Below are 19,160 nucleotides of genomic sequence, written 5' to 3'. Positions count from 1 at the left end.
AATTCATATAAATATGTGATTATTTTAAGTTGCTGATCTCTTAAATTGGAACCCATTTTAACAACCTTGCACTCCCCGTCCCTCTCACATTTACTGTTTTTGACATCATATTTTATATTTTTTTGTTTTGTGTATCCCTTAACTACTTACTGTGGATATAGATGATTTTACTACCTTGTCTTAACCTTCCTACTAGCTTCTTAAGTGGTTGATCTCCTACATTTACTATATATTTGCCTTTACCAATGAGATTTTTCCTTTTGTAATTTTCATATTTCTAGTTGTGGCCTTTCTGCTTAGAGAAGTCCCTTTAACATTTCTTGTAAAGCTGGTTCCATGGTGCTGTCTCTTAGCTTTTGCTTGTCTGGTAAACTTTTGAGCTCTCCTTCAAATCTGAATGCTAGCATTGCTGGGTAGAGTATTTTTGGTTATAGGTCTTTTTCTTTCATCACTTTAACTCTATCATGACACTCCCTTCTGGTCTGCAGAGTTTCTGCTGAAAAGTCAGCTGGTAGACTTATGGGAATTCCCTCGTATGTAACTTAGTGCCTTTCTCTTGCTGCTTTAAATTTTCTTTATCTTTAATTTTTTCCATTTTAATTACATGTCTTGGTTTGGTCCTTTTTGGTTTGATCCTGTTTGGGACTCCTTGTACTTCTGGGACCTGGGTGTCTGTGTCTGTTTCCTTCTTTAGGTTCAGGAAGTATTCAGCTATTGTCTTCAAATATGTTCTCTGCCCCTCTCTCTCTCTCTCCTTCTGGGACCACTATAATGTGAATGTTAAGACACTTGATGTTGTCCCAGAGGTCTCCTAATGGTCCTCATTTTTTAAAATTATTTTTTCTTTTTTCTTTTCATCTTGAGTAATTTCCACTGAGTTGACTGAACCATTCCCCTTCTGTATCATCTAATATACTGTTGATTTCTTCTAATGTATTTTTTATTCCAGTAATTGTATTCTTCAGCTCTGTTTGGTTCTTTATATTTTCTAACCCTTTGTTAAACTTCTCATTGTGTTCATCCATTCTTCTCCTGAGTTCTTTGAGCATCCTTATGACTATTTGTTAAACTTCTCACTGTGTTCATCCATTCTTCTCCTGAGTTCTTTGAGCATCATTATGACTATTACCTTCAACTCCTTATTGGTTACGTTGCTTATCTCCACTTCACTTAGTTCTTCTTTTGGGGTTTTATCTTGTTCCTTCATCTGGAACACATTCCACTGTTGCTTCATTTTGCCTAATTCACTGTTTTTATTTTTATATATGTGGAAGGTTGATTATGTATTCTGATCTTGGAGAAGTGCCCTTATGTAAGAAACATCCCATGGGGCCCAGAAGCTCACTCACCTCTGCTCACTGGTGCTGTATGCTCTAGATGTGCCCCCTATGTGGGCTGCATGGATCCTTCTGTTGTGGTGGGCTGACTACTGTGGGTACAGTCGGTGTGGCTGGCCCCTAGTCTGGTTGGTTGCCAGGCCCTGCCTGGTGTGGAGGCTGCCAGGCACTGGTGGGTGGGGTTGGATTCTGATATGGCTGGCTACATGGCCAGGGGAGTCCCAGTGCTGGTGCCAGCTCAGTGGTGGGCAAGGCTGGGTCATGAGGCTTCTGGCTACAAAGCCTAGGGGATCCCAGGGCTAGTGCTGGCCCACTGGTGGGTGGATCCAGGTCCAAGGGTGGCTGGCTGCTGGGCCAGGGTTCCTGGAGGCAGTTCAGCCTGCTGGTGGGTGGGGCTGTGGCTGCAGAGTCTGAGGTGTTCCAGAACTGGGGTCATTCTGCTGTTGGGCAGGGCTGGGGCCCAAGACATCATGGGATGCTACCAGCCTGCTAGTGAGTGGACCAGGTCTTGACACAGCTGGCTTTGGGGCCTCAGTTGTTCCAGGGCTTGTGTATGCCTGCTTGTGTGTGGGGTCGTGGGCCCAGAAGCTCCCTGGGCTGGTTTCCACCCACTGGTGGTTGAGGTCAAGTCCCAGGGCTAATGCCAGCCTACTGGCAGATCCAGGTCCTGGGGTCTCTAGCTGTGGGGTCCCAGTGGCCCCAAAGTTGGTGTTGGCACACAGGTGGGATAGGCTAGAGCTAGTGCCAGCCCACTAATGGGTGCATTTATGTCCTGGGGTCTCTGGCTGTGGGGACCCAGGAGTCCCAGGTGTTAGTGCCAGCCCTCTGGTGGGTGGGGCTGTGTCCTGACCTGGCTGGAGTTCAGGGGGTCCTTCAGTAGGCTGCCTGCTAATCGGTGGTGCTGTGTGCCTTCCCAGCTAGCTGCTTAGCCCGGAGCGATCCAAGTCTAGTGCAGACTGGCTGGTGGGTGGGGCCTGGTCCCGGCACTAATAAGCTAAAGGGAGGATTCTGAAATGGCGTTTACTACCACCAGTGTCCTCGTGACTGGATGAACTCCCACAAATGTTTGCTGTCAGCGTCTGTGTCCCCAGGGTGAGTCCTAACTGCCTCCTGCTTCTCCGGGATAAGCAAGTGGGTCTGACCCAGGCTCCTTTCAAATTACTGCTTCTGCCCTGGGTCCCGGAAAGTGTGAGATTTTGTGCACGCCCTTTAAGAGTGGAGTCTCTTTCCCACGGCCTTCTGGCTCTTCCAAAAGGAAGCCCCACTGGCCTTCAAGGCCAAATGTCCTGGGGGCTCATCTTCCCAGTGCAGAACCCCTGGGCCGGAAAGTCCAATGTGACGCTTGGACTCCTCACTCCTTGGGGAGAACCTCTGCAATTGTGATTATCCTCCGGTTTGTGGGTCCGCTATGGGGGCGGGGACTCTGGGCAGCTGGTGCTGATGTCTCTGAGGGGACACATTAGGCTGAGTCTAACGGATGGGGGTGGGATCCTGAGAACTGGAATCCAGCAGCCACTGTCAGGAGCAAGAATCGTTGCTGAGGTGTTGCTGGCAGAAGCAAGAAGCAAGCAGGAAGGAGCAAGCCCTTTGGCTCCTCCAGCCTTCTCTTGTCCCTCAGCGCCCCCTGTTGGCAGAGCTTTCAAAATCAAAGTGTGGTTTGTAGGGTCCCTAACATTACACGGCTGAGAATAAAAAGGTGGATTTGGAACTGACAGATAATGGCTTAATAACCTACTCAGGTCAGTATAATTATTCTGATTTTAACACATGGGGAAACAGAGGCTTAAGGCCACAGTGCTGGGAGAGGCAGAAGTCAGAATTTAAGATCGACTCGTTTACTGCCAAACCCCATTTACTTTGGGTTTTTCTTTTAACTGTCAGCTTAGGACATGGTTAATATGCTGAGAAGCCACAGGTGAACTTTTTTTTTTTTTTTTTTGCGGTACGCGGGCCTCTCACTGTTGTGGCCTCTCCCGTTGCGGAGCACAGGCTCCGGACGCGCAGGCTCAGCGGCCATGGCTCACTGGCCCAGCTGCTCCACGGCATGTGGGATCTTCCCGGACCGGGGCATGAACACGTGTCCCCTGCATCGGCAGGCGGACTCTCAACCACTGCGCCACCAGGGAAGCCCCACAGGTGAACATTTTTAGTCCACACACACCTACGGTAAACCAGACAGCAGGCAGCTCTTAGAAATAACAGGCAGTGCTTCATGTAGGTATGGTTGTTCAACACAAAGGAAAACTTTCTAAAAATGACTTTTTAAAGAAAGTTAAATTTGGACTTGTACTAAAAAGAAACTTTAGGTGAATGCATTTAAATAGGTTGTTGCTTCTACTTTGCAAACATTATTTAGATAGATTTTTTTTTTTTAGTTTCTGTTTTATAACAAAGTGAATCAGTCATACATATACATCTGTTCCCACATCCCTTCCCTCTTGCGTCTCCCTCTCTCCCACCCTCCCTATCCCACCCCTCCAGGCGGTCACAAAGCACCGAGCTGATCTCCCTGTGCTATGCGGCTGCTTCCCACTATCTATCTACCTTACGTTTGGTACTGTATATATGTCCATGCCTCTCTTTCGCTTTGTCACAGCTTACCCTTCCCCCTCCCCATATCCTCAAGTCCATTCTCAAGTAGGTCTGTGTCTTTATTCCCGTTTTACCCCTAGGTTCTTCATGACATTTTTAAAATTCCATATATATGTGTTAGCATACGGTATTTGTCTTTCTCTTTCTGACTTACTTCACTCTGTATGACAGACTCTAGGTCTATCCACCTCATTACTAATAGCTCAGTTTCGTTTCTTTTTATGGCTGAGTAATATTCCATTGTATATATGTGCCACATCTTCTTTATCCATTCATCCGATGATGGACACTTAGGTTGTTTCCAGCTCCGGGCTATTGTGAATAGAGCTGCAATGAACATTTTGGTACATGTCTCTTTTTGAATTATGGTTTTCTCAGGGTATATGCCTAGTAGTGGGATTGCTGGGTCATATGGTAGTTCTATTTGTAGTTTTTTAAGGAACCTCCGTACTGTTCTCCATAGTGGCTGTACCAGTTCACATTCCCACCAACAGTGCAAGAGTGTTCCCTTTTCTCCACACCCTCTCCAGCATTTATTGTTTCTAGATTTCTTGGTGCTGGCTATTCTGACTGGTGTGAGATGATATCTCATTGTAGTTTTGATTTGCATTTCTCTAATGATTAATGATGTTGAGCATTTTTTCATGTGTTTGTTGGCAGTCTGTATATCTTCTTTGGAGAAATGCCTATTTAAGTCTTCTGCCCATTTTTGTATTGGGTTGTTTGTTTTTTTGCTATTGAGCTGCATGAGCTGCTTATAAATTTTGGAGATTAATCCTTTGTCACTTGCTTCATTTGCAAATATTTTCTCCCACACTGAGGGTTGTCTTTTGGTCTTGTTTATGGTTTCCTTTGCTGTGCAAAAGCTTTGAAGTTTCATTAGGTCCCATTTGTTTATCTTTGTTTTTATTTCCATTTCTCTAGGAGGTGGGTCCAAAAGGATCTTGCTGTGATTTATGTCCTAGAGTGTTCTGCCTATGTTTTCCTCTAAGAGTTTGATAGTTTCTGGCCTTACATTTAGGTCTTTAATCCATTTTGAGCTTATTTTTATTTTTATTTTTTTATTATTTTTTTTTATTTTTTTTTCCGTACGCGGGCCTCTCACTGTTGTGGCCTCTCCCGTTGCGGAGCACAGGCTCCGGATGCGCAGGCTCAGTGGCCATGGCTCACGGGCCCAGCCGCTCCGCGGCATATGGGATCCTCCCAGACCGGGGCACGAACCCGTATCCCCTGCATCGGCAGGCGGACTCTCAACCACTGCGCCACCAGGGAGGCCCTTGAGCTTATTTTTGTGTATGGTGTTAGGGAATGATCTAATCTCATACTTTTACATGTCCCTGTCCAGTTTTCCCAGCACCACTTATTGAAGAGGCTGTCCTTTCTCCACTGTACATTCCTGCCTCCTTTATCAAAGATAAGTTGACCATATGTGCGTGGGTTTATCTCTGTGCTTTCTATCCTGTTCCATTGATCTATCTTTCTGTTTTTGTGCCAGTACCACACTGTCTTGATTACTGTAGCTTTGTAGTATAGTCTGAAGTCAGGGAGCCTGATTCCTCCAGCTCCGTTTTTCGTTCTCAAGATTGCTTTGGCTATTCGGGGTCTTTTGTTTCTCCAAACAAATTTTGAAATTTTTTGTTCTAGTTCTGTGAAAAATGCCAGTGGTAGTTTGATAGGGATTGCATTGAATCTGTAGATTGCTTTGGGTAGTAGAGTCATTTTCACAATATTGATTCTACCAATCCAGGAGCATGGTATATCTCTCCATCTATTTGTATTATCTTTAATTTCTTTCATCAGTGTCTTATAATTTTCTGCATACAGGTCTTTTGTCTCCTTAGGTAGGTTTATTCCTAGATATTTTATTATTTTTGTTGCAGTGGTAAATGGGAGTGTTTTCTTCATTTCACTTTCATATTTTTCATCATTAGTGTACAGGAATGCCAGAGATTTCTGTGGATTAATTTTGTATCCTGCAACTTTACCAAATTCATTGATTAGCTCTAGTAGTTTTCTGGTAGCATCTTTAGGAATCTCTATGTATAGTATCATGTCATCTGCAAACAGTGACAGCTTTACTTCTTCTTTTCCAATTTGGATTCCTTTTATTTCCTTTTCTTCTCTGATTACTGTGGCTAAAACTTCCAAAACTATGTTGAATAAGAGTGGTGAGAGTGGGCAACCTTGTCTTGTTCCTGATCTTAGTGGAAATGGTTTCAGTTTTTCACCATTGAGGACGATGTTGGCTGTGGGTTTGTCATATATGGCCTTTATTATGTTGAGGAAAGTTCCCTCTATGCCTACTTTCTGCAGGGTTTTTATCATAAATGGGTGTTGAATTTTGTCAAAAGCTTTCTCTGCATCTATTGAGATGATCATATGGTTTTTCTTCTTCAGTTTGTTAATATGGTGTATCACATTGATTGATTTGCGTATATTGAAGAATCCTTGCATTCCTGGAATAAACCCCACTTGATCATGGTGTATGATCCTTTTAATGTGCTGTTGGATTCTGTTTGCTAGTATTTTGTTGAGGATTTTTGCATCTATGTTCATCAGTGATATTGGCCTGTAGTTTTCTTTCTTTGTGACATCCTTGTCTGGTTTAGGTATCAAGGTGATGGTGGCCTCGTAGAATGAGTTTGGGAGTGTTCCTCCCTCTGCTATATTTTGGAAGAGTTTGAGAAGGATAGGTGTTAGCTCTTCTCTAAATGCTTGATAGAATTCGCCTGTGAAGCCATCTGGTCCTGGGCTTTTGTTTGTTGGAAGATTTTTTATCACAGTTTCAATTTCAGTGCTTGTGATTGGTCTGTTCATATTTTCTATTTCTTCCTGATTCAGTCTCGGCAGGTTGTGCATTTCTAAGAATTTGTCCATTTCTTCCAGGTTGTCCATTTTATTGGCATAGAGTTGCTTGTAGTAATCTCTCATGATCTTTTGTATTTCTGCAGTGTCAGTTGTTACTTCTCCTTTTTCATTTCTAATTCTATTGATTTGAGTCTTCTCCCTTTTTTTCTTGATGAGTCTGGCTAATGGTTTATCAATTTTGTTTATCTTCTCAAAGAACCAGCTTTTAGTTTTATTGATCTTTGCTATCGTTTCCTTCATTTCTTTTTCATTTATTTCTGATCTGATCTTTCTGATTTCTTTCCTTCTGCTAACTTTGGGGTTTTTTGTTCTCCTTTCTCTAATTTCTTTAGGTGCAGGGTCAGGTTGTTTACTCGAGATGTTTCCTATTTCTTAAGGTGGGATTGTATTGCTATAAACTTCCCCATTAGAACTGCTTTTGCTTCGTCCCATAGGTTTTGGGTCGTCGTGTCTCCATTGTCATTTGTTTCTAGGTATTTTTTAATTTCCTCTTTGATTTCTTCAGTGATCACTTTGTTATTGAGTAGTGTATTGTTTAGCCTCCATGTGTTTGTATTTTTTACAGATCTTTTCCTGTAATTGATGTCTAGTCTCATAGCATTGTGGTCGGAAAAGGTACTTGATACAATTTCAATTTTCTTAAATTTACCAAGGCTTGATTTGTGACCCAAGATATGATCTATCCTGGAGAATGTTCCATGAGCACTTGAGAAAAATGTGTATTCTGTTGTTTTTGGATGGAATGTCCTATAAATATCAATTAAGTCCATCTTGTTTAATGTATCATTTAAAGCTTGTGTTTCCTTATTTATTTTCATTTTGGATGATCTGTCCATTGGTGAAAGTGGGGTGTTAAAGTCCCCTACTATGAGTGTGTTACTGTCGATTTCTCCTTTTATGGCTGTTAGTATTTGCCTTATGTATTGAGGTGCTCCTATGTTGGGTGCATAAATATTTACAATTGTTATATCTTCTTCTTGGATCGATCCCTTTATCATTATGTAGTGTCCTTCTTTGTCTCTTCTAATAGTCTTTATTTTAAAGTCTATTTTGTCTGATATAAGAATTGCTACTTCAGCTTTCTTTTGATTTCCATTTGCATGGAATATCTTTTTCCATCCCCTTACTTTCAATCTGTATGTGTCTCGAGGTCTGAAGTGGGTCTCTTGTAGACAGCATATATATGGGTCTTGTTTTTGTATCCATTCAGCCAATCTGTGTCTTTTGGTGGGAGCATTTAGTCCATTTACATTTAAGGTAATTATTGATATGTATGTTCCTATTCCCATTTCCTTAATTGTTTTGGGTCCGTTATTGTAGGTATTTTCCTTCTGTTGTGTTTCTTGCCTAAAGAAGTTCTTTTAGCATTTGTTGTAAAGCTGGTTTGGTGGTGTTGAACTCTCTCAGCTTTTGCTTGTCTGTAAAGGTTTTATTTCTCCATCAAATCTGAATGAGATCCTTGCTGGGTAGAGTAGTCTTGGTTGCAGGTTTTTCTCCTTCATCACTTTAATTATGTCCTGCCACTCCCTTCTGGCTTGTAGAGTTTCTGCTGAGAGATCAGCTGTTAACCTGATGGGGATTCCTTTGTGTGTTATTTGTTGTTTTTCCCTTGCTGCTTTTAATATGATTTCTTTGTGTTTAATTTTTGACAGTTTGATTAATATGTGTCTTGGTGTATTTCTCCTTGGATTTATCCTGTATGGGACTCTCTGTGCCTTCTGGACTTAATTAACTATTTCCTTTCCTATATTAGGGAAGTTTTCAACTGTAATCTCTTCAAATATTTTCTCAGTCCCTTTCTTTTTCTCTTCTTCTTCTGGAACCCCTATAATTCGAATGTTGGTGCATTTAATGTTGTCTCTGAGGTCTCTGAGACTGTCCTCTGTTCTTTTCATTCTTTTTTCTTTATTTTGCTCTGCATCAGTTATTTCCACTATTTTATCTTCCACCTCACTTATCCGTTCTTCTGCCTCAGTTATTCTGCTATTGATCCCATCTAGAGTACTTTTCATTTCATTTATTGTGTTTTTAATCAATGCTTGATTCAGCTTTATTTCTTCTAGGTCCTTGTTAACTGTTTCTTGCATTTTGTCTATTTTATTTCCAAGATTTTGGATCTTGGAAATAGAATCTTGGATCATCTTTACTATCATTATTCTGAATTCTTTTTCAGGTAGACTGCCTATTTCCTCTTCATTTGTTAGGTCTGGTGGATTTTTATCTTGCTCCTTCTCCTGCTGTGTGTTTTTCTGTCTTCTCATTTTGCTTATCTTACTGTGTTTGGGGTCTCCTTTTTGCAGGCTGCAGGTTCGTAGTTCCCATTGTTTTTGGTGTCTGTCCCCAGTGGCTAAGGTTGGTTTAGTGGGTTGTGTAGGCTTCCTGGTGGAGGGGACTAGTGCCTGTGTTCTGGTGGATGAGGCTGGATCTTGTCTTTCTGGTGGACAGGTCCACGTCTGGTGGTGTATTTTGGGGTGTCTGTAGACTTTTTATGATTTTAGGTAGCCTCTCTGCTAATGGGTGGCGTTGTGTTCCTGTCTTGCTAGTTGTTTGGCATAGGGTGTCCAGCACTGTAGCTTGCTGGTCGTTGAGTGAAGCTGGGTGCTGGTGTTGAGATGGAGATCTCTGGAAGATTTTCGCCGTTTGATATTATGTGGAGCTGGGAGGTCTCTTGTGGACCAGTGTCCTGAAGTTGGCTCTCCCACCTCAGAGGCACAGCACTGACTCCTGGGTCCTCAATTTGGGATGATTCGTTGTCTATTCATGTATTCCACAGATGCAGGGTACATCAAGTTGATTGTGGAGCTTTAATCCGCTGCTTCTGAGTCTGCTGGGAGAGATTTCCCTTTCTCTTCTTTGTTCTCACAGCTCCCGGGTCTCAGCTTTGGATTTGGCCGCACCTCTCCGTGTAGGTCGCCGGAGGGCGTCTGTTCTTCGCTCAGACAGGACAGGGTTAAAGGAGCAGCCGCTTCGGGGACTCTGGCTCACTCAGGCGGGGCAGGGAGGGGCACGGAGTGTGGGTGGAGCCTGCAGCGGCAGAGGCCGGCGTGACGTTGCACCAGCCCGAGGCGCGCCGTGCGTTCTCCCAGGGAAGCCGTCCCTGGGTCCCGGGACCCCGGCCGTGACGGGCTGCACAGGCTCCCCGGAAGGGGGGCGTGGACAGTGACCTGCGCTTGTACACAGGCCTTGCGGCGGCGGCAGCAGCTCCAGCGTCCCACGCCCGTCTCTGGGGTCCGCGCGCCGTGGCTCGCGCCCGTCTCTGGAGCTCCTCCAAGCAGCGCTCTTAATCCCCTCTCCTTGCGCACCAGGAAACAAAGAGGGAAGAAAAAGTCTCTTGCCTCTTCGGCAGGTCCAAACTTTTTCCCGGACTCCCTCCCGGCTAGCTGTGGCGCATTAGCCCCTTCAGGCTGTGTTCACGCCGCCAACCCCAGTCCTCTCCGTGCGCTCCGACTGAAGCCCGAGCCTCAGCTCCCAGCGCCGCAGACAAGCCTCTCCGGCTGGTGAGTGCCGGTTGGCACCGATCCTCTGTGCGGGAATCTCTCCGCTTTGCCCTACCCAGGTACGTGGGGAGTTTCTTGCCTTTTGGGAGGTCTGAGGTCTTCTGTCAGCGTACAGTAGGTGTTCTGTAGGAGTTGTTCCACGTGTATCTGTATTTCTGGTGTATCTGTGGGGAGGAAGGTGATCTCCGCGTCTTACTCTTCCGCCATCTTCCCGGAAGTCTCTATTTAGACAGATTTTTATGGAATTGCAAATGTTCTAAAAAAACTGGCTTCATGCTGTCAAGTCACTATTTGTTATGGTTTATAATTGCATTTTGAAATATAGACTGTAAAGGAAGTACAGCTTAAGGATATTTTATTGATATAAGTAAACTATTGATACAAATGAATATGCTTATATTACCCAAGAATATGCTATATTACTCATGAAAGCTAGCTTTAGCTGAAATGCTGAGTTCCTATAGTTTGCATAAACCATAAAAAAGATTGAAAAGGATTTTTAAATCATAAAAAGGATTTAAGTGAATCCTAAGTTAAATATATCAGAAATTTAATTCAACATAAATTCTAATTGCAGATGTCAAATGTGTGGAATCTATTAGTGTTGAATTTATTGATGCATTTTGAATGTCCTTATTGATGTTTTTCTTTTAAAAGCAATTAATGACTTTTTTTGTTGGCTTTATATATGTTCTCATTTCATATTGGAAACTCTCCTCCTCTGAGCATCCCTTTTCTCAGCAGCAAAGTGAAAGTATTGCACTGCATTAGTGGTTTTCTCTAGGGCTTCTTAGAATTATTTTATGGATTGCATAGCTGTTGATTAAGTACAGCCAATTCTCGATTATGTCAGCCACGGGTGAGGGTGTGGGTGAGGGTTGGAGAAGCTTGGACAAAGAGAATGTTTGGGATGGCTCTTGTCCCCAGTCCCCACTTCAATTAGGATAGCTCCAGTTTTGTTGGCTTCATATATTAGGGTTTATTTAGAGAAAAATCTAAAAAGCAGTGTGTGAAAACTGATGGACTCTATGATCTGCAAAGCCCTTTGCAGGTGCGACATCACGTTGACACTACATAAATCATCCTGGGCTGCAGCCTCCACACGTCCCCTCTTCAGAGTCCCCTTATTTACCTCTGAAATGACTCACCTTTGACTGTAGAAGTAAAACAAATTACATTCGATGAACACAAAAATTCTAGAGCCAGTGTGCATTTTGACTAATCCTTGGTCACTAAGAAACATCCCCTCTGCGTGGCATTTTTGCAGTAGTAAGGGTTATTATTTTTTAAAACTATTTTCATTCTAGATTAAGGTTTTGCGCCATCTGCTGGAAGTATTTATTTTTGCAATACTACGAGAGAACTGTACATTTATTCTCAGAAGTATCTTTAAAAATATTAATACTTTAAAAAATTGTAAAGTACATGTTTATTACAGGAAATGGATAAGTGTAGAAAATAATAAAGTGTAAGACAAAAATCCGGAGGTACCTACTGTCAATAGCTAGCGTTTTTTCTTTATACATACAAGAATATGTTATCCTGAGGTTTGGTTTGTGTTTTGTGTTTGGGTTTTTTTTTGTTGTTGAAGTATAGTTGGCTTACAATGTTGTGGTAGTTTCAGGTGTACAGCAAAGTGATTCAGTTATACATGTGAGATATATATATATATATTCTTTTTCAGACTCTTTTCCATTATAGTTTATTATAAGATATTGAATATAGTTCCCTGTGCTATACGGTAGTTCCTTGTTGTTTATCTATTTTATATACAGTAGTGTGTATCTGTTAATCCCATACTCCCAACTTATCCCTCCCCCCCAGTTTCCCCTTTGGTAACCATAAGTTTGTTTTCTATGTCTGTGAGTCTGTTTCTGTTTTTTAAATAAGAAAAACACAAGTTTGAGATCAACACTATGCTGATTTAGGTTACAGCAGTAGTAAAAAGAGAGGACACATTACAGATATGAGATTCTTTGGGAGGGAGTGCTCTCAGGCCCTGTTGTGTGTGAACCTTAAGGTTTGCTCTGCCAATTATGCAAGGCTGGGATCTTACCCTCCAACTTAACTGGGCAGGGTGGGATAGAGATAGGGTTGAGGGAGTGGGTTAGACCCTAGGGAAAGTGCGTTATATTGTTCAGATTCCCAGGAAACAGATCCCCAGATTACTATTTCCAGCAGTAAATGTGGCATTGCTCCTTTCTGTAGTGTCCATGTATTGAACACCAGTGTGCTAGTTGCTGTGACACATGCTATAGAATGAAGAAGTCTTATAGATGCTGATTTGAAGTGAGAGAAGTCTATCATGAGAGATAAGTATGTAGATAATTAACTACAACACAAGCTTGGAGACATAGAAGCGGGGTGCTTACCCTCATTGGGCAGGGAAACTGGGAGGAAAGCATAAAGTGGGTCCTGGAGGTGGGAACATTCCTGTCATTTAGTGTTAGGTTAATGAAGGATGCAGTGACAATGAGGTTGGGAAAGTAGACGTAGGTTATGTCATCAAAGGCTGAGGATCACAAAGCACCACCAAGTTGTTGGAGGAGGAAAGTGACACAGTGTAAGAGGATTTTAGGAGGACAACCGTGGTAGCAACATGTGGAGATACGAAGAAGGACAGAAGGCAGAGAAACCAGGTTAGGATCCCAAGTTGACCTGCTAACTGTGGGGGGTCTGGAACAGAGATAAAAATTCCTTATTCGATGTACTTAGGAGACAGAGCACAGTCAGAAAACCACATCCCATGAATAATTACTGCTAAATAAAGTAAAATTTGGACCCAATTGTGAAAGCAATCCGAGAGCGAATATATGTTTCTGTGGATCACTAACAATAGGCAGAGCCTTCCAAAGTGAAGTAGCAGACCCTGAGGGAAACTAGAAGCACTGTCCTTGGAATTGAAAGCCTCAGACAGGCTTCCAGCGGGTCCCTGGGGCCTGAGTGACAGAGAAAATGGGGCAGAGTTTGGTGACACACAGACAAGCTACACTTGCTGTTGGAGTGGTAGGATGGGGGAGACAGGGTGGGTGGCAGTCAGCCCTGCCGGTACTAGTATTGATCAGTAAAAGAACCAGGGACATTCCAAGCTGAATCGCAAGTCAGGAGCACATGTGAAGCCAGAAAGAATGGCCTCCATGTAAAGACCAGAGATAATCAGGAAGGATCAGAATGGAACCTCTGCAAAGACACTAGGAAGAAAGCAAAACCAAATAACTGATAAAAAATACATAGCAGAACAAATACACCATAAAGCAGAAGAAAATATGAACAAAGTTCTCCGTGGAATAAAAAAAATTAGGAAACATTTCCTCTTTGAAACAAGAAATAAAATCAGAGATAGGATTCAGAAGAGATATGATAAAAGGAGAGGTGAAGAGAAAAAGTAAACTGAGCTGGCTGAGACAAACCTACTGAGATTTATGTCCAAAAATGCTTATATTAGAAAAACAAGGAATCAAAATAAATGAGCTAAGCATACATCTTAAGACAATGGAAAAATAAAATTAAAATATACCCAAAATAGAAGGACATGAAATAGAAAAGAAAGAAAGAAAGAGAGAGAGAAAGGAAGAAAGACAGAAAGAAAGGAGAGCTTTTCTTTGACAAGATGAGAAATGTTTGAGAAGTAGTAAAACACTAGTACTAGGAATAAAAAGGGAGAGATAACTACAGATGCTGCAGACATAAAAGAAAACTGGATGCTATTATGAAAAAATTTATGTCAATAAGTTTGAAAACTTTGGAGAAATGGTTAAAGTTAAGGTCCTAGAAATATGTGACCTACTAAAACTGTCTCAAGAAGGAGAAAAAAAATTCTTCTAGATTCTCATTTGGAATCTACTTCTTTAACAGTAAAGTATGTGTATCTTCTGTCTTATTAACAAATACAGTTCCATAATATCATTTTAATGGCTACATTGTATTATATAATTTTGTTTGATAATTAAGTCATTCAATTTTTACTCTCCCAACCTAGGAACTCTATAATCTAGCAGTTATACAAATGTGAACTTTTGCAAAGAGCTTTGTCTATTCTTAGAAGAAATTCCCCAAAGAGGAATTGCTGGGTCAAAGATGCCTGTTTTAAAGCTTTTGTTACACAACAAATGTCTATAATTTTTTTAAGGTGTGATGGGAAGGCATTCCTGGAAGAAAGAGTAACAGGAACAAATTTAGGTACAGCAAATATGAAATGTGTTCTGAGAATGAAAGAGTTCACGAAGTGCCCTATGACGTTAGTAAATCAATTTAGTAGAGCAATATTAGCATAATATTAATTATGTTCTAGTAATACCAAATAAAATGCTAATAACAAATAATAGTAAATATATAATAATAGTAGTAAATATAATAGTAATATGGTAAAACAATTCAATGTTTTTAAAAAGAAAATTGTTCACCTGTACAACATGTGCACTTATACTGATCTCTGTTCAGGTAAGAAATTGTGTAAAACCATCTTTCCAAAACGGAGCTACTGGGGGTCCTGAAGTTGCATAACTCTGCTAATTCTCCTCTCCCTTGCCTTATTTCATCTGCCCACCAACCACCCTATTTTTGTCATTGGGATTGACATTCATTAGAGTCTATCTAAATACACAGATGCTATTGCAGTGCACTTGGAGTTCAGCCTTACCGTAGCCAGGACAACCCCTCCCACCTCCCACTAGTCTCTTCTCCTCCTACATACAGCTTTTGCTTGGAGCAGCTCCATCCTCCTAGAATACACACCCCACTCCCTCTCTACCTGAGTTTTCCCTGTCCATTTTTTAAAGATTAACTCAATTGCCACCTCTCCTTGGGAGCCCTTCTTGATACCTCTCTTTCCAGGGAAAACCAGCTGTTCCTCCACTCCCTCCACTGGCCCTGGCAGTGTCCTGAGCACGTGTGATGCACATCTTGTATGTATGTGTTTACATATCTCCTTCTACTAGACTTTAAGGAAAAGAACCATGTCTTGTCATTTTATTAGTGCCTACCAATAGAGGTATTTAATCAATGCTTGCTAAGTGAATGATTTGAAGAGTAGTCGTAATAGATCCCAGTGAGCACCTCCAGTGATGGAGCCACTGGTCCTAGTTCAGATTACCAGCTTCATTCACTTCTGACCCTTCATGGTGTTTCCCAGTAGGAAGTTTGTCCTTTCAAAAGTACAACTCGCTAGAGCTTCGCAATGTAACAGTACCTTAATCAAAAACCCCAGTGAACCTGTAATTCACCAGACAGTAAGGATTTGTCTCTTTGAGATCTTTCCAGTAGAGGGCTGGATAAGCCCAGTGAGAGCCTGTTCAGTAGCTGCTTAGAAGGCTGCTAATGCATTTAAGAAGTTAAACTAGAGAGCTTCCTACCACAGCCCCTCCCTAGATTTTCATGACTCTCAAAGTCAGTGACTTTTTAATTATTTTATAAGCCACACCCTACATCACATTAAGTTTATTAAGATTATTTGGCTACAAGTAACAAATTTTCTTATATCCCCTTCTTTCTTACATGAGGGTAGTATACTTTCTTACATGAAGGCTAAATACTCTTTTTACTATGTTATTTTCATTTAATAGTATACTCTGGAAATCACTCTATATCATTTCATAGAGATCTTCCTTATTCTTTTTTCACAGCTGTAAAGTACTCTATGTTTATGGTACATGTGGATGTCCCGTACTTTATTCAACCACTCCCCTGTGTCTGGGCATTCCAATATTTCACAGTTTAAGAAATACTACAGTAAATAAGCTTATGAGTAGTGTTATTTTTAAAGTAACAGTTGACTCTTGAACAATGTGGGGTTTGGGGTGCTGACCCACTATGACAGCAAAAATCCAAGTATAACTTGTAGTCAGCCCTCCATATCCAGAGTTCCTGTGTGTCTGAGGTTTTTCACAATCCACAGATTCAACCATCAGCAGATTTAACCATCTGTCGCTGGTGTAGTACTGTAGTATTTAATATTGAAAAAAAATTCCGTGTATAAGTGGACCTGTGCAGTTCAAACCCATGTTGTTCAAGGGTCAACCATACAGTATGTTATAAATTCATATACAGATAGCTACAAACTGACAAATTAAATTATATAACTCATGAGCATAAAGAATTTTACTTTCCCGGAATTAACAGGTAACTGAGGAATGTTTTAGTATGTGAATCCTTAATTTTTAAAAAAGCAACCAATTTTTTTGTGGTACGTGGGCCTCTCACTGTTGCGGCCTCTCCCGTTGTGGAGCACAGGCTCTGGATGCGCAGGCTCAGCAGCCATGACTCACGGGCCCAGCCACTTCGTGGCATGTGGGATCTTCCCGGACCGGGGCACGAACCCGTGTCTTCTGCTTCAGTAGGCAGACTGTCAACCACTACGCCACCAGGGAAGCCCTAAGAAACAACCAATTTTAAATTACATCAACTTAAGGTCTAGAAAACCTGAGAAAATCTGAAGAGGAAAAAAAATTTTTTTTCTTAGTCAAAGTCATGTCAAAGTGCAATAAATTCAGCATTAGCAAATTTAGCAAGGTATTATTAACTTTAAAAAATACTCTTTTGGGCTTCCCTGGTAGCACAGTGGTTGGGAGTCCGCCTGCCGATGCAGAGGACGCAGGTTCGTGCCCCAGTCCGGGAGGATCCCACATGCCGCAGAGCGGCTGGGCCCGTGAGCCATGGCCACTGGGCCTGCATGTCCGGAGTCAAAAACTCTTACATCTCTTAAAATTATACTGTTATCTTTTTTAAAAATGATGTAAAGTTCCTCTGAAGATTTGCTACTTAAATCATTAGTTTGAAAAGCTATTAGATTTTTTTTTTTTTTTAGCCAGGTCTCTCCTTTATTTTTTTTTAATTGAGATATAGTTAACTTACAATGTTGTGTTAGTTTCAAGTGTACAGCAAAGTGATTCAGTGATGCATGTATATATATATATGTTGTTTTTCAGATTCTTTTCCATTACATGTTATTACAAGATATTGAATATAGTTCCCTGTGCTATAAAAAAAAAAGGCCATTAGATTTTACTTGAGAAACTTGGAAATAACACAGGAAATTATTTTGCATAATGTATATTCTTTTTTTCTTTTTTTGGCCGTGCTGGGTGGCATGCAGCATCTTAGTTCCCCAACCAGGGATTGAACCCGTGTCCCCTGCATTGGGAGCGCAGAGTCTTAACTGCTGGACAGCCAGGGAAATCCCCTATATTCTTTTCTAAATTGAAAAAATAAGAGGAAGTAATAACTTTCGAACTTGTGGCACATTTATTTCTTAGCACTCAAATTTTTTAAAAAGGTTTTCAGTTGGAACTTTTCTTGGCTGGTCACAATTCTTATCCTTTAGAAGATTTTCCTCCAGTTTTAAGAGGATTACTGCCTTGTATTTGGCCCTTGATATGTTTGTTCTTTCTGTAGCATCTTGTGTGGTAAGATCCGTGAAAAGTACCTTCTCCTGTTAAGTGTGTAACAATATTATTCAGCCATAAAAAGGAACGAAATTGGGTAATTTGTAGAGACGTGGATGGACCTAGAGACTGTCATACGGAGTAAAGTAAGTCAGAAAGAGAAAAAATATCATATATTAACGTATATATGTGGAATCTAGAAAAATGGTACAGATGAACCAGTATGCAAGGCAGAAATAGAGACAGATGTAGAGAACAAATGTATGGACACCAAGGGGGGAAAGTGGGCGGTGGTGGGATAAATTGGGAGATTGGGATTGACATATATACACAAATATGTATAAAATGGATGACTAATAAGAACCTCCTGTATAAAAAAATAAATTAATTTTTTTAAAAAAGAAAAAGAATAAAGCTAAACATTGGCCAAAGCATGTATTTTTGTAAGGTGTGATTGTGGAAAAAGTCTGGTAGGTTTTTTACTTGATTTGAGGTTTATCAGTCCTTACTTGGCAAGATGGAATTGGCAATTCTTAAATGGCAAGATGACGAATTTTTGATGAGTAGAATTTACTGTGTAATCTCAAAAATATAGCCTTTGCCTAATGGTTATAAAGTTCAGGTCAAACATACTTAATTCTGGTATCCCCTTAAGGTTTTGCATCACTGCCAGATGGATTGCAAGCTCTTAAAACTGAAGGTTTTGTTTCCTTTCCTTGTTTTTGCTGCAAAAGTAATTAGGAGTGAAATGGCGGTTTTTACCCTATAATTCACAAATGAATGAGGTGGGTATTAACCTGCCTGGGACGTGGTTTTAATGGCTCACAGCACAATAGCTGAGTCCTGGTGGCAGAGGACAATGATTGGAGGGCTGTAATTTAGAGATTAATATGTCTTAGTCACAGCTTATAAACGTGGTTTAGTTTTCTCCTGGGACAACCCAGTTTTTTCCTAAATGGTTTTTAGTTTAAATATATATATGCAATATCATATATATGCAATATCGTGTATATATATATATATATTTTTTTTTTTTTCCTTTTTGCGGTATGCGGGCCTCTCACTGCTGTGGCCTCTCCCGCTGCGGAGCACAGGCTCCGGACGCGCAGGCCCAGCGGCCATGGCTCACGGGCCCAGCCGCTCCGCGGCATATGGGATCCTCCCAGACCGGGGCACGAACCCGTATCCCCTGCATCGGCAGGCGGACTCTCAACCACTGCACCACCAGGGAGGCCCTCGTGTATATTTTTTATATGCAGAACTTACAGTGTAATCTCAAAAACATAGCAGTTACTTAACGGATATAAAGTTCAGGTCAAATATATTTAATTCCGGCACCACCTTCAGGTTTTATATCATTGCCTGATGGGTTGGAAGCTCTTGTAACTGACGATTTTGTTTCCTTTCCTTGTTCTTTGCAAGAATACTACATATGTGTATCTATAATGTGTGTGTGAGTGCGTGTGTATATATACTGGGCTATTTAC

The 19,160-nt window shown here is 41.3% G+C and overlaps 1 protein-coding gene across 1 annotated transcript in view; it reads left to right on the top strand.

Annotated features, from left to right (window-relative positions):
* Positions 1-2,341: 2,341 nt before the first annotated feature.
* Positions 2,342-19,160, top strand: part of ARL14EPL (ARF like GTPase 14 effector protein like) — a 28,498-nt gene continuing 11,679 nt past the window's right edge. The window contains exon 1 of the mRNA XM_082623342.1: positions 2,342-2,429. The gene's annotated coding sequence lies outside the window, so the exon portion shown is untranslated. The remainder of the gene's footprint in view (positions 2,430-19,160) is intronic.

Source organism: Mesoplodon mirus (genome assembly GCF_964341445.2).
Source record: "Mesoplodon mirus genome assembly, chromosome: 5".
Taxonomy (NCBI): domain Eukaryota; kingdom Metazoa; phylum Chordata; class Mammalia; order Artiodactyla; family Ziphiidae; genus Mesoplodon; species Mesoplodon mirus.
Note: the sequence above shows the minus strand (reverse complement) of the source record. Positions and strands in the feature narration are given on the sequence as shown.